The 11,901-nt window shown below is 38.8% G+C and overlaps 1 pseudogene; it reads right to left on the bottom strand.

Annotated features, from left to right (window-relative positions):
- Window positions 1–658: 658 nt before the first annotated feature.
- On the bottom strand, window positions 659–10,427 carry LOC122746521 (annotated as a pseudogene).
- Window positions 10,428–11,901: the final 1,474 nt, after the last annotated feature.

The following is an 11,901-nucleotide window of genomic DNA, read 5'->3' as shown; positions in this document are numbered from 1 at the left end:
CTTATCATCCCCTAACTGGGATATTCCAATAGCTTCTGAATTGTTCTCCAAGCCTCAAGTCCATCCAATCCTCTCAAATCTATCCAATACAAAGCTGTGAAGGTAATATTCATAAAGCACATGTATGACCATGTCACTCTCCTGCACAAGATATTCTCATAACTCCCTGTTGACTCCAGAATCAAAAGCAAACTCCTCATTTTAGCATTTAATCCCCCTCCCAAGCTTGTTCCAGCCTACTTTCCCAGGCTAAATTGCATTATTCCCCTTTACACACATTTATTGGTCTACCCAAATAAAACTATTTGTTATTCCTTGTACAGGACATTCCAACTCTTCTCTCCATATGTTTACACAAGCTTTCCCTTATGTCTTCAATGCACTCACCTTCTCTTAGGATCCCTAGTTTCTTTTATTCCCCCTAAACACATTTAATTGTTAATTTGCCTTTTGATTAGCCGATTTACATAAATTATCCAAAAATTCATATGAAAAAAGCTACCTTCATAAAAGAAAACCCATATCTAGAGTCTCAAAGTAGTTTGGTTTAATTTAATTAAAGGTAGACTTTTAAAACAACTTTTTGTAGGACCACGATGAAAAGGAAACAGACTTCTTTCTTAAGAATGGTAAAAGCATTGAGTGAATTTTAAGATCCTCAAGGTATAGGAAAATTCGAATCTTTTTGATCAAGTTCTGAAAACCTAATGTGTTGATTTGCTTGTTGAGTCTTGGCCAGTCTAATTTTTTCAACTTTATTGATCAACGTCTCTGTTCCCTGTTTGATTTCACAGGGTTGATTAAGTTTAGCCTGCCTACCTACTAAAATCTTCTGCCAGTGTCTCTGTTCCTGGTCACTGGAGACTATCTCAAATTTCCAATTATATTTCTTTTTAATTTCTTCATGTGCTTTGATTGCTGCTTGAGCATCCTCTGGAGTTTAAAGCTAGCCTGGCACTCTGTATCTCCTTCTAGCACATCAACACAAACAATTTCAGATATCACTGCCAAGGTTGCCTGGAGGTGTTTCCTGCTTGGCAGGGGTTCTGTGCTAATGATCTTCCCAATCAATGCACTCACAAACTGGGGTCCCATTGTGTTAACCTTCTCAGGAGGCTGACAGTCTTCACTCTTTGCATGGTCATTTTGTATTTCATCTGTGTCCACCTGCCCTAAATTCTCAGATTTTATTTGGGATAGGGTTTTTGGGTTTTTTTTTTTAAAAAAGCCATATTGACTTATTTTCTTTCTCTCTCTCTTTCTTTCTTTTTTTTGTGGGGCAATGAGGGTTAAGTGACTTGCCCAGGGTCACACAGCTAGTAAGTGTCAAATGTCTGAAGCCGGATTTGAACTCAAGTCCTCCTGAATCCAGGGCCGATGCTTTATCCACTGCACCACCTAGCTGCCCCTGCCATATTGACTTTCTACAGAGTCAAATACTCTTTTTTCAATTCCATCCATTAACTCTTGGATATTACTCTCGATGGTATGACTTCCTATCTCATTTTGTGTCTTCTTTATGCTTCTTCTACTATCTTTTTTATTTTAAAAGGGATCCAACTTTCATATCTCCGGCATCTTTCTCCTCTTCAGTTGAGACTTCAACATCCTTATAATTCTTTGACATTTCAGCTTTTGGATGATCATCTTTAGCACTTTCTTCCTTCAGAGAGTTTTTCTTGACTTTTGAACTTGGTATCAATGTATCTATATCTCCAAAATTATTTCTCTCCTTTCTGCCTCTGGCTTCTTCAGGTAAACCTGACACTTAATGTCCTTCCTTTTATTTTTTCTACTCCTTCTTACAGAGTAGCCTTTGGATATGTGAACTACCCACTTCTGAGCCCTCCAAAGTTGTCCTGTGACTTTTAAGCTTGTCTAAATGTTCTAAACATTCATCTCCACTGTTGCCTGAACACCTGTCTTTTTGATTTTGTTTATATACAATGAGCTTCACAAACTCCAAAGCACTATGTAAATGTTGTTTATTACTAACACTATGTTCTTCTCAACTTTTTTTTTTTTAGTGAGGCAATTGGGGTTAAGTGACTTGCCCAGGGTCACACAGCTAGTGTTAAGTGTCTGAGGCCGGATTTGAACTCAGGTACTCCTGAATCCAGGGCCAGTGCTCTATCCACTGCACCACCTAGCTCCCCCTCTTCTCAACTTTTTAATGGAGTTAGGTTAGAAATAGGATAAGTCCTTAGCTTGCTATTGCTTCTATATATTTGATGTCTTTCAGACTACTGTGCAGAAGGATAAAATTTTGCTTTCTTGCATTTAAATAAGATTATCAAGATTTAGCCTCACCTTCTATAAATTTACTGAAAACATTTTTGGGACAATTTCAGTAGCAGGTGGGATGCCAGGCATGCCATGTGTGTCATTTTTCCCACACGAGTTTAATTTTTTGTCAGAGCTATATATTTTTAAAGTTTTTGATTCCATGTAGTTTGGAGATATTGGTATTCTACATGGTAGTGTAGGATAAAAGTGTTCTTCTTAAATTTTTATGGCTCAATGTTATGTCCAAATGGCTGTGGGCAATAATTCAGTCTATAAAAATGTTCTAGCTTCAGTACAGTTTGTTTTGGATTCTCAAAGATATTTGGAAATTTGTTACCTCATAGTTTATTAAGGAGAGTGAGCTTCTGGTATGTGATTGTACCTACATGACTGTGTCTTTCTGTCCATCCAATAGATATTAAATTTTCACCCCTTTATTGTATAATATGCATCAAACAATACATCTGGCTTTCTTATGGATAGCTCTTTAATAATTTCTGATGAAAATGATCTGATCCTGAATCACTATTAAAACTCCCTCTGTTGCTATAAATAGATAAATTAATATTATTGAAGCTCCTTTTTGGGCAGTGATGAGAAAACTTAATATAGGCTTGAAATTAATTACAATTGGTCTCATGTTCCCCTTTGACCTTCCTTTCCTTGCATGTTCTACTCTTTATAGTAAGCACTCACTCACTTATCTTTATCTGGATATAAAATTCATTATGAAAGTAAATAAACAAGGTTTAAATGGGGTGGAGAAACATCAGAAGGTAATGATATCTATTTCCATGCAATAATAACACAGGGAAGTAAGAGTGGAGAAAGGATAACTTCACCATATCCCACAACATGGCAAACAGAATATTTTGAGCTGGCAAATAATTCCTTAAGTGAAGAAGACATGGTTCCAACTGCTTATAATTAGATTCATTTCAGGATAGCATAACCCTTCCTTGGCATTAACTCATCACTAAAGCATGTCTGCTCTGTCTCTCTCCTCTCCCAGGAGGGCAAAAAATCCCAGGCTTCCCTTGTTCCATAAAGCATGATCCTTTAAAAAAAATTTATAGTGATTTTCCCAATAACATGTAAAGACAATTTTCAACATTCATCTTTTGAAAGATTTTGAATTCTAAATTTTTCTTCCTCTTTCCCTTCCTCCTTCCCCAAGATATCAAGCAATCTGATATAGATTATACATATGCAATAATATAAAGCATGTTTCCATATTAGTCATGTTGTGAAAAAAGAAACAGAACAAAAGGAAAAAACATTAAAAAAAAGTGAAAATTGTATGCTTCAATCTGCATTCAGGATCCATAAGTTCTTTCTCTGGATTTGGATAGCATTTTCCATCATGAGTCTTTTGGAATTGTCTTGGATCATTATATTGTTGAGAAGAGCTAAATCAATCACAGTTGTTCATTGCGGTGTTACTGTTAGTAAATACGATGTTCTCTTGGTTCTGCTCACTTTACTTTGCATCAGTAAGTCTTTCCAGGCTTTTCTGAAATCTACCTGCTCATCATTTCTGATAGCACAATAGTATTCTATTATATTCATATACCACAACTTGCTCAGCCATTTCCGAATGATGGCTATCCCTTCAATTTCCAATCCTTTGCCACCATGAAAAGAGCAAGCATGATCTTTCAATCCCTCATTCCAAATGAGAAAAATTATTTTTTCCCATCAATCCCTTTGCTGATAAGGGGCTACATTCCATCTAGCATAGGATCTAGCCAGGCACTGCTAGGCAGGGCCACAGGGACTGGTGACTTTAGCCAACACTTGTCCTTGATCTACCTTCATGATTTGCCTTGGGTTTATTGCTCTAAGATTCCTTGTTTCCTCACTAAAGGAACTAGGCTCTCTATGCTTCCATTCCATTTTAGCTCTAGTCTAAGGAGTTCTCCCCAACATGGGAGGGAAGGCTTTGGAGGGAGAAAGTGAAAAGAGTGCCCTGAGTACAAACTTGAATCAGGTATGGAATGGGAAATTTTAATTTCACACTGAGAGTACAGATGGAGGTGCTAGTCCAATAAATGATATCCTCAGAGCCTGGGCATCCATGTGATGCAATGGATAGAACACTGGTTCTGAAGTTGGGAGGACCTAAGTTCAAATCTCACCTCAGACACTTACTAGCTGTGTGACCCTGGCCAAGTCATTTAATACCAATTGTCTTTTTTTTTTTTAAGACCAATTGTCTTAAACATCGAGGGCCCTATCCAGTAATCCTGATATCTATCTTGCCACTAGACCCAGATGACTACGAAGGACAGAGTAAGGCTGGTGACCTGGCACAGCCCTGCCTCCCTTAAATCCAATTCCCCGAAAGTCATGACATCACCTCAATGTCATGGTCCTCTATGAGAATGAAGGACAAACAACAACATCCTCAGAGCCCAATTTGCCAGTGTCTCAATATTCCTAACAGACCTTCACAGCAACATCACAATAACTGGCACTCCCACACTTTGATATCTCTTCCCCAAATGTGTGGACAATTGCTTTGACTTTGAGCAGGGTAAGTATTATTAGTAGTAGTAGTTAGATATTGTTATCCTGGAGAAAAAGTAGGGGAGTGTTGCATAGAGAGGAGAAAGACTAGTTAGCTATATTTTCCAGGAAAGCAAAAAGCCTATTTTTTGATTAAAGATTAGATAATAACCAGAATAAATGCATTCTATCAAAATATGTGTATACAAAGTTTTTGACACAAAGCATTCTGAGAAGAAAATGCAAAAAAAAGAAATTCATTTCCTACAAGAAAAATAGATTTTAAATGTTGCAGTAAAAAACATGCAACAAAGAGAAACTGAAGCACAAAAGTCCAAGCAAAATATATTCATTAGCAAGGTTAGCAAATGCCAATAATAGGTCAGTGTCCCCTCATTGACCAAAAATACACCTTACAGTCAGAGTCACATTTTATATAGTTTGGGTACATAAGTTTATGAGCTCTACTGGTGCCAACTAAATTCAGACTATGATTAGTCCATAATTATGCTAACTTGCAAAGGGGGGCTGGGGAGGGGAGAAATCTCCAGAATCCATAGTAACAAGGAAAATGCAGAGTTGAACAACATCTTTATAAAGTCATCGACCAGATACTCTCCCCCTGACTTCCTTTATCAGATATCCAGTTCTATGAAAAACATCTCCAGACCAAGTTAAATCAGCCTCCATCCATCTTATTTATTTCTCTCAAGAGACAGGTCCAGTCTCAGTTATGTTCACAGTCTTCTACAAAGTCTTTTACAAACTTTTTCACCAAAGCCTATGCAAAATAAATTTAAATCTAAATGCTAGATGTTGATTACAGTGATTACTAAAACTCTTAACTATTAATCAATCAGTAATCAATAATCAATTTCACAATATCCAACTGTGAAATTAGTAGGTGGTATTTCTTTTTTGTTTGTTTGTTTGGTTGGTTGGTTTTTTTTGCGGGGCAATGGGGGTTAAGTGACTTGCCCAGGGTCACACAGCTAGTAAGTGTCAAGTGTCTGAGGCTGGATTTGAACTCAGGTACTCCTGAATCCAGAGCCGGTGCTTATCCATTGCGCCACCTAGCCGCCCGAGTAGGTGGTATTTCTAAATTTCACAAAAATACCTGGATCCTGGCGGCAGCTGGGTGGCACAGTAGATAAAACACCAGCCCTGGATTCAGAAGGACCTGAGTCCAAATCTGGCCTCAGACACTTGACACTTACTAGCTGTGTGACCCTGGGCAAGTCACTTAACCCTCATTGCCCCACCAAAAAAAATTTTTTTTAAATACCTGGATGCTTTTCAAATTCCATATTTAAAAAACTAAAGTGTTAAATTTAAAATTCCAGCAATTTAAGTGTTGTGGATAGTCCCCCACTAACAAAAACTACAGTCCCTGCATGCCATAGTGGATAGTGTCATGGGTTGCTGACATGAAAGGAAAAAATCATTACATGACGGAAATCTTTCTGATGCAGACTTATCTAGGATGGTCCTCAGGTGTCAAATACAAATAGTATATCTGTATACCTATAATTGAAGTCTTTCCAGCTCTGTAGGATCTAACTAATCCAATTCAATCCAATAAGCTTTTCCTAACTGCCTACTATGAATAGGATTTTAGGAATTCAAAGCAAAAGCAAAAAAAAAAAAAATCCTGCCTGCCTTCCAGGTGCTTACATTCTTTTGAGGGAGTTCGATCTCCCCCATCTGCCCTCACAGCCTTTAAGAACTTGAGAATACTTTCACTCCATGATATGAAGAATGCAAGTGGAGGAAATGAAATGAAGGTCAAAATAAACCTAAGGTTTTGATGTATATATAAAAAGTTGAAGTTATAAAACCCAGTCCTTAATGTAATTTTTTCTATTTTTAGGTATAGAATTTATATTATGGTCATTGTACAGATATATTTTAGTTCATACTGCAATTCATTTTTATTGCATTATTTATGTAATCCAACTATCCTGTTTGCTTATTAAAATATAAAGACAGTGAAGATAATAAAAAAGAAAAACATCCTATATAGAAACAGTTTTCTCTGCATGGCATATATTTTCTTATTTATCAATTTTCCATTGCATCACTACCACTGGGGAAAATTGCATAAAAACAGGATTAAGTTTGGACAAACAAGACTGCTATGAAAGTGATTGTGAGGTTACAAAACCATTATGATCTCAGGTGGGGAATAAGGAGGCCACCAGCTTTTAAAAAACAAAGACTCCATTTTCATGGATGAGCTCCCTAGTGAGAAAAAGATGTTCAGTTATTACATAATAAAGGAAATGTTTTTGAAAGGTTTATTTCTTGCTGTTTCCATGAAATTCCAGGAATTATGTTTTCAAGTAGATCAGAAACAGTAAGAGTTAAAGAAATCTCCTGAATTAATAGCAAGAAACTACCACCAGGATTAATGCAGAAATGAGTTACTAGAATAGAAAAACATTATGAAAAATCCGAAATGAGAGAATATAAATCCACAACATTGGGAGAGAATATACCAAAGCACATAGTAGGCACTCCTACTCAATCCAATTCAACCCAATCTAAACTAACAAGCATTTGTTAATCACCTACCATCTTCAAGGTACTGGGAATACCAAGGCAGAACAAAAAAAAACCCAAACAAACAAAAAAGGCAACCTTTGCCTTCAGTTTATGGTTATAAGGTGATATCCATAAGGTCAAAAGCTTAGAAGTAGAAGGACCTCACAGAACATTTAGTCCGACCCCTCATTTTTATAGATTAAGAAACTGAGGTCTAGGGAGATTAAGGAACTTGTCCAAAGTCACACAAGTGGTGACAGAGACTGAACTGGGACTCAAGTCCTCCAACTCGATGGTCAACACTCTTCACTACCCCTCACTGTCATCAAGGAGTTCATTCCACTGAATAACTACTCTACCCAATAAACACTGGTTGCTTCAAAATACTTGCAACATGAAGGAGCTTGTGGAATAGCTTCTATATTTGCATATGCAAAAAGGGATGATGTCATATCTTTGACCTTCAAAAGTTTAATGGAATTTGAACTCATTGGTATGAATTTTCCCATCCTCTCATCCAGAGCAATTCTTGATCATAGGTATCTTTAAAAGACCTAGGGAGAAGCTAGGTGTCACAGTGAATAGAGCACCGGCCCTGGAGTCAGGAGTACCTGAGTTCAAATCCGGCTTCAGACACTTGACACTTGCTAGCTGTGTGACCCTGGGCAAGTCACTTAACCCCAATTGCCTCACCAAAAAAAAAAAAAAAAGATCTATACATACTATGCCCAAAGGCCTAGAGACCTGTGCATACCCTTTGATCCAGCAATACCACTGCTAGGTTTATATCCCAAAGACATCCCCCAAAAGAGAAAAAGACAGATGTCCATTTATTTATTTATTTAAAATAATAAACATTTTTAATTAAAGTTTTGGGTTTCAAGTTTTTTTTCCTCCCTCCCCTACCCCCTCCTCGAGGTGACAAGCAATCAGATATAGTTTATACATGTGCAATTATGTAAAACATGACCATATTAGTCATTTTGTATAAGAAAACTTGAATAAAAGCATGCTATCTTTCACTTTCATTTTTTATTCAAGTTTTCTTGTACAAAATTATTAATATGGCAATGTTTTGTATAATTGGTCATGTATAACCCAAATCTGATTGCACACTGCCTCAGGGAGAGGGGAGGGGAGGAAGGGAAGTAGGAATAAACTTTGGCACTCAAAACTATAAGTAAAAATGTTTATTATTAAAAAAAAAACAAAAGATCTATCCATGATGGAGTTCTTCATTTTGGTCTTTTAATAAAAGTCTTTTAGGCCTTCATGCTATATTCAAACAAACCAAAATCAACAACTTTTAAAGATTCCTCATACTCCTAAGCCAGAGTAATGAAAATTCAGTTTGAAAAGCCCAATTTCAGAGGCAAGATTAGTCAAATTAAGTGATACTTTTACCAGGCATTTTGTAGTAGGTCAATTCACTTGGAAAAGAGGTATTTAAAGATCTGGAAACAAAATAGATGCCTATCAATTGAGGAATGGATGAACACACTGGGTAACATGAACGTAATGGAATATTACTGTCTTTGAGAAATGATGGATGCGTTGAAGAGAAAGAAGCACATGGGTTAATTTATTTGACCTGATACAAAGTAAAGTAAGAAGAACTAGGAAAAGAATACACGCAATGGCTACAATAGAATGGGGGAAAACAATAGCAAAACAACCTAACCTTGAATGCTATGAAATTATAGTGATCAAGCTTGCCCCCCCCCACACACAAAAGATGTGAGAAGGTACCTCTCCCCCTTTCTTTTCACAGGTGAGGGACTAGGGATGTAGAACACTGAATGTATTGTCAAATCTGATTGCCATGCTGATTAGTTTTGCTTAGCTACTTTTTCTAACCTTTCTTTTTTATTCTTTGTTCATTGGGATAGCTCTTGGGGTGGAGATATAGAGAAATAAAGCGATGTTAAAATGAAAGATATCAAATAATTTTTTTTAAAAATTGGAGTGCTGAATTTACTGGGCAGTAGAGGGGGAAGACCACATAAGAGGGCTTTTAAAAAATGGAGGTGACACAAAGCAAAGCAGATTTTGTAAGTATTAGTGTTTTCACAGTTCTATGATGTTTGAACTAAATTCTTTACATCTGGCCTGGCTCTTCTCCTCCCCTGGCAGCATTCATGACCTAAGAATCTGCTGGCTGCTGTTCCTCCCTCCTGGCTCATGCCAGGCTGGTTTGCCTGGCATCCAGAGCAGCTCAGTCTACTTGTTAATTAACCAGTCTGTAACTTGACCCTGTGATTTAAAAATAGCTTCCAAATGGGACCAGCCTCATCTCAGAATCTTCCAGGGCATCACTTCATGCGTTTAGTACCACTGAAACAGCTGCTTAAGTGGAACTAAACTTTTTATAACCCCCACTAGCACTTTCTGCCTTACCCAGCTTGCTGGGGTTTAGTGAAAATTTTTTAGAGCTCTTCTCCCGACCATGTTTAGGCAAAGGACTTTCCACTATTAGGCCCAGCTCTCCCCTCCTCCCTTCTTTCCCAGTTCCCTACCTCCCTCGAATTCTAGGGATTTGATGGGAAATGTTTAACTATTAGCTTTCGGGAGTAAAAAAAAAACCAAAAACATACTTTTAAGTTTAACCTATATTATTAATATTTTATCCATCACTTTCTCGAGTCTACACAATCAGCAAAACAATAAATCAAGCCCTGATTTGTATACTCTGCAGATTTTTCTGAGGTGGAGATATTCATACCGAAAATTTACCAATCTGCTCTCTGCAGACAGTGTGAGCTGTATCCAGCACGCCCTGACCTTAAGCTTTTAGGAGGAGAGGGGGCAGTGATGATGTCAAGTGCAGATGGACTTTTGCTAACAGAGTCCGGGCAGCACCCCCACTACCACGTGGGAGAATCCCAGAGTCCCCAGCTCTTAATCTGTGTGTGGTCCTGGAGCTGAGAGAAAGCCCTAGCAAACTGTTCAGCTGAAGGCCCACTTCTGCCAGGCAGCTCTGCAGAAAGATTTGGAAGCACATGAAAGAAACCACGGGCTGCCACACTGCCTGTCTGGCGGGCACCATCTACTTTTCTTTCTCCCCCTACCCCAGACTTCCTCCCACCCATGGCCACATAAAGGTCAGGGGCCCTATGGGGGAAGTTTCCTGGCCATGTCTGCCTCTTGGTGGTAAGAAGGGGGCAGCTGGCCATAAGGAGATCTGGTTTTTCCCTGCTCCCCTGACCAAGGAGGCTCTGTCACCTCTGGCAAGGGGAGATCTTGCAGGTCTCTGCTTGTTGGAACAGGCCTCAAGGCAACTGGGGATTCCCAGCTGCCACCTCCCACGTTCGGGGGAGGCAGGGGCAGAAATGGGTGTGTGTGGTGAACTAGTAAATGGGAATTAAGCAGAAGAAAAGAATCTCAAGGCAGTTGTTTTGTGGGAGCAAAACATAATGCCACAATGAAACGATGCCTAAAATATTCTCTCTGAGAACTCCAGTCTGGCTCTAGTCTGTTCCTTCCCCCACCCCCCTTTCAAGTTTAAATACACAATTTCTCCCCAATTTCACCTCCACAGACTGGTAAGGAGAAGACTAATATTCCCAGGCTGAAAATATTTTCTTTCCCTCCTCAAATTTTCCTGGAGTATTTGGTTTGAATCTCTTTGTCCCCTCCATTTTGCCTTGTATTTCCTTATCATATCAAAAGCATCTGCCCTGTCCCTCAGGGCCCTACTCCTTGCAAGCTGATAAAAGCAGTCCTATTTCATCATATGCAGCTGGTGTTGTTCATCCTTTGTTTTCAAAGTGGACCAATCATGTCACAGGTGATGTCTTGACTTGCTCATGAATTGGATTTCAGTGAAGCAGAGCTGCACAAAGTCGTCCGCCTCACTCTCTCTTCCAGGGTCATGGGAGTCCAGTGGCAGGACAAAAGTCAAGATGGCTGGCAATGGCCCAGGATGCTTTGGATAACTTTGGCATCTTTAATGTCTGACCAAGTTCTAAACACTCCATAGCACCTGCTTCACCCCCTTCATGGCTGTTGGAACAAATTGTTCTCATCCACCCATTCTGCTAAGTGAAGTCTTCATGTGCTTGGTGGTGCAATGGATAAAATGCCAAGCCTAAAGTCAGAAAGACTCATCTTCCTGAGTTCAAATCCAGCCTCAGACACTTCCTAGCTGTGTGGCCCTGGGCAAGTCACTTTACCCTGTTTGCCTCAGTTTCCAGTATCTTTGCCAAGAAAACCCCAAATAGGGTTACAAAGAGTTAGACATGACTGAACAACGACAGATGCTGATATCTTAATTGTTATGCTTCCAATGTTACATTTTAGAGATAATGTCTTCATCCAAAGGAGTGATTCTGATGGTGAAATTTCAGTTACTTCTATTAGCAAACAGATGAGAGAGATTTTTGGAGAGTTAGAGTGTCCTTGCAACAACCTTCTAAAACTTTCAGGATTCAGATACTGAACTGTGCCTAAAGCCAAAGCCAACAGGGACAGTCTCCAGGTGTTCTCTGCACCTGGCTGGGTGAGCTTTGAAGGGGGCAGGGAGGTTTGTGTGTCTGCAGTTCCTGCTTTCTCTCATTGGCAAAA

This window comes from Dromiciops gliroides, chromosome 1, assembly GCF_019393635.1.
Source record: "Dromiciops gliroides isolate mDroGli1 chromosome 1, mDroGli1.pri, whole genome shotgun sequence".
Taxonomy (NCBI): domain Eukaryota; kingdom Metazoa; phylum Chordata; class Mammalia; order Microbiotheria; family Microbiotheriidae; genus Dromiciops; species Dromiciops gliroides.
The sequence above is the reverse complement of the archived record's forward strand: the minus strand, read 5'-3'. Positions and strand labels throughout refer to the sequence as shown.